Here is a 4,592-nt window from a genome sequence, read left to right as displayed (position 1 = left end):
AAACGGAACTGCAGTATTGTTTCGTTCGGAGTAGCAGAACCTGAAAACAAAAATTCTTACTATGTAATGCACAGACCTATAAAAATCATCTGACTATACTGATCAATTCAAACAACCTAACTAGGCTCTAACTAGCCTGAAAATATATCTTCTCCAAATACAGAATGGACCTCATTCACCAATCGTAAAGAAACACCCCTTAAGACACGTGACAACCATCATAATCTAGACACCAACATGGAATCTATTGTTAGAAAACCACTCTTGCTTGTAAAATGTTTGTAAAATGTTTTACATAATTCGGATGTTCCTTCAGAGTTGAAGATAGTTTACTTCCTAGTCCAAACCTCCCGCAGGACGACGGGGGATGGGAGCGGGCAGGGTTTGAACCCTCGACCGTCGATAAATCCGAACGACAGTCCAGCGAGCAAACCGCACGACCAGGCAGCCATCCATGCTTCTTGATTCGATCTCTATTATTTAATTTCTACAACTCGTATCTTCGTAAAAACTGGGAGGGCTAAAAAACGTCGGTAATAGGCGATACTATACCGCATAATATCGCCGATTACCAACCTGTCTAAAACCTGGACACGGATCTCGAAAACGGCTCTAACGATTTTCAAGGCATTAAAAAAGAAATTAATTTCAATTTGGCTCATGAACTAGGAAATATTTATCTTGAATCTTCGGGTATTTTCCTTTTCATTGAAGAGTTTAATCATTAATAAATTAATGTTCTAGAACATTTAGCACACTGTCTTCTAAGTCTAATATTTATGTCCTGTCATAGGAATATTATGAAGTCTAGTAGATCTATACATTCGTTTAACCAGGATTCTTTCTCGGGGAAATGGGTACGGAGTACCGGCACCTTTTTCAATGTGGGGAAAAATATTACTTTTCTTGTCTTTTCTTCTTCTTCATCGTTCTCATTGTTATGTTGGAGTGTTCAGATGACTAGACCAATACATGAGATGAACTGCGCAGTGGTTTCCAAATCAGGGAGCTCTCCATATAGTTTTCTTTCTATTGGGGTGATTTGGGGCCAATGTCTTATACGGGCCTCTTGGTAAAGAGAGCAGTTTTGGAGGACGTGATAGACATTTTCTGGTGATACTCCACATGGGCAGATTTCACTGGTTCCAATTTTGAGCTTCCGGTGCATGTGTTGTCGCATTCTGTTGTGTCCGGTCCTGAGTACTTTTCTTGTATTTTAACGTTTATTATTAATTTATATATTAGCAGTTAAAAGTTAGGTAATTCATCACTGAGTACCAGCACCTATTTGTTTACAAAGCAGCACTGTATATTTATATCATGGGCGTTGCCGGCATCGTTTGAGGTTTAATCCCCCTCCCCCGAAATGAAATCCCCCCTGAGGGGGGGGGGGATCGGAATTTAGTGACTGATTTTTTGCTTTGATTCTGTTTATTTTAGGTGAGATTTTAACACTAAACCATCCCTTGCCCCAGCGCAGCCAAGGGGTTTTGAGTTTAAAACCCCTACCAGGAGGTTTTGCAGTCAATTAAATCACCCTCTTCTATGAAACAAAAATGCAAACGACAATTCCCAAATTCCAAGAACATAGCTAAGGAAGATTTTGATTTTAAAACCCCCTATGAAATTTACGATAAAACCCCCTCCTCAATATAAGACTATCCATACATCAGTCACCAGATTCTATGAGCGTAGCTAAAAGGGGTCTTGTGTTTAAAAACTACTCCAGCGGGGTTTAGAGCTAAAAACCACCTCTTCAATATAAAAAAAGCAAATTACTCATAATTCTATGAGCGTAGCCAAGGGGTTTTGAATTTAAAACCTTTCTTCAGCGGGTTTGAAACTAAAAAAAACAACAACTCTTCATTATAAAAAAAAAGCAAATTACACACTCAAAAATCTATGAGCGTAGCCAAAGGGGTTTGAGTTTAAAACCCCCTTCAGCGGGGTTTGATGATAAAAAACACCTCTTCAATATAAAAAAAAAAAGCAAATTACACACTCAAAATTCTATGATCGTAGCCAAAGGGGGTTTTGAGTTAACCCCCCTTCCTTCAGCGGGGTGTTTGAAGCTAAAAGAAATACCTCTTCAATATTTCTAAAAAAAAAAAACAAATTACACACTCAAAATGCTATGATCTTAGCCATTGGGAGTTTTGAGTTTAAACCCCCCTTCAGAGGGTTTGAAGCAAAAAAAAAATTACCTCTTCAATATTAAAAAAAAGCAAATTACACACTCAAAAATCTATGAGCGTAGCTAAGCCAAGTGGAGTTTTGAGTTTAAACCCCCCTCCTCCAGCAAATGACACACTCAAAAATCTATGAGCGTAGCCAAAGGGGTTTGAGTTTAAACCCCCCATTCAGCGGGGTTTGAAACTAAAAAATACCTCTTCAATATAAGAAAAACCCAAATAATCACTCAAAATGCTATGATCGATGCCATTAGGGGGTTTTGAGTTAAACCCCCCCCCCCTTCAGCGGGGTGTTTGAAGCTAAAAGAAATACCTCTTCAATATTTAAAAAAACAAATTACACACTCAAAATGCTATGATCTTAGCCATTGGGGGTTTTGAGTTTAAACCCCCCTTCAGAGGGTTTGAAGCAAAAAAAAAATTACCTCTTCAATATTAAAAAAAAAGCAAATTACACACTCAAAATTCTATGAGCGTAGCTAAGCCAAGGGGAGTTTTGAGTTTAAACCCCCCTCCTCCAGATGTCTTTTTTTTTAAAGTTTAAAACCCCTCCTGATGATTTGAGTTTAAATACCCCCATACAGAGAGTTTTGAGATTAAAAATCTCTCTCTTCAATTTTATTCTAAAGCAAACTATTGTCACCAAATTCTATGACTATATAAAAAAAAAAACTCCACAGAATTTTTAGTTTAAAACCTCCCAAAAATGATTTTGACGATAAAACTTCCCTTTCCGATATAAAATCTAAAGCAAATTACAGTGACCTAATTGCAAGAGCATAGCCAAGAGAGGTTACAAATTTCTACCAGTGGCTGGGCTCCATTAATAAAGTGTAGTGAAAGGTCATCAGCCGAAATTGAAAAAAAAGATTAAAAGTGGCTCAACAAAGATGGCTAAGACAGATTTTAGGAGTCCGTTATAGAGATCGGGTCTCAATCAAGGAAATCCATGCCGAACTGGGAGTCGACCCCTTAATAAGGTTGTGACAGAGCGTCGCATGAGGTTTGCGGGACATGTTCTCCGACAAAATGAAATGAATTACGCATAATAAGAGTCGCGATGACATGGAGGCGATCCAAGTACAACTTGACGCCACACTTTCATGTAGGTCCTTAGAGCAGGTGGGAAGAGGCTTCAGACATTGCCAGTGACAAGATTTTTGTGGAAGCAGCTTGCTACCCAATGGGCAGAACGACGCGGAAATCTAAGTCAGTAAGAATAGCACATAAGGTTTTTGAAATAAAACATTTTAATAGCAGGATAATGCACTGTAGATACCCCAGAATATGCATTTTGTTGGCTTTCGATACCGGGAATAGTGTTTGGTGGCGGAGCACTCCGCGTTAGGGGGAGCTCACAGCGTTCCCCCAGACCCCCTTGCTGCCAATGGCGGGGAGTCTACAATTTTCCCACTAACTCCAGGAAGAACATATTCTAGGGTACAATAAACGTCTTCCGAAAGAATGAAGGGTCAGGATGTAATGAAGATTAATTCCTCCCCCCAACTCCTCCTCCCACCCCGAAAAAAATCCTGGCTACGCCCATGATATATATATATATACATATATATATATATATATATATACATATATATATATATATATATATATATACATACATATATATATTTTTATATATATATATATATATATATATATATATATATATATATAAACTATTCACTTGTTTACAATATTGCTATACATAGTAGGCTACTCTCCAAAATAGGGCTCCACAGCCTTATGAAAAAAAAAGCATTCGAGATGAACCATAGTCGTTTCACGACTGAACGAGGCCACTGTACATAATACATACTATATAGGCCCTACGTTTATTATGTCCGTTTTAATGTTATTAAACATTAAATCTAATTTTTTCCTTTCTGTCAACAATCGTTGTCATTGTCCGTTGTGTCATTTACGTTAATCTATCAGCATTTTACAATTGAGATGAAAGTACTGAACTCGACATGTGTTGAATGTTGAGGCTTATGTTGGCCTCAGCTCGGGAAGACAAGCGTGTTTCCTCTACCACCAAAACGAATGCCACATTAATTAACCTACTATACATGTGGAAGGGAATGTCTTTCGAGACAAGAGAGCTCCACAGTCCCATGATAAAGTGTTCGAAGAGATGAACCCTAGCCGTTCTACGACTGAAGGAGGACAACTCTATTCAACTTCGAGTCTGCACGAAGTACCTCCACAGGTTCACACATTTCAAGGTCAGGTGGAAACAATCCTTTTTTTTTTTTGTCAGGACCACAAGACTCACAAGTGTATTTTTCGAAATTGGTCCCCCTCCCAAACCAGCTCACCCCCATCCACCCACCACACACACCAGGAACCTTACAACAGAGTTAAAAAAACAGTGTGTGTGTGTGTGGGGGGGGGGAATGG

The sequence above is a fragment of the Biomphalaria glabrata genome, chromosome 3 (genome assembly GCF_947242115.1).
Source record: "Biomphalaria glabrata chromosome 3, xgBioGlab47.1, whole genome shotgun sequence".
NCBI classification, from domain to species: Eukaryota; Metazoa; Mollusca; class Gastropoda; family Planorbidae; genus Biomphalaria; species Biomphalaria glabrata.
This window is presented reverse-complemented; position numbering follows the sequence as displayed.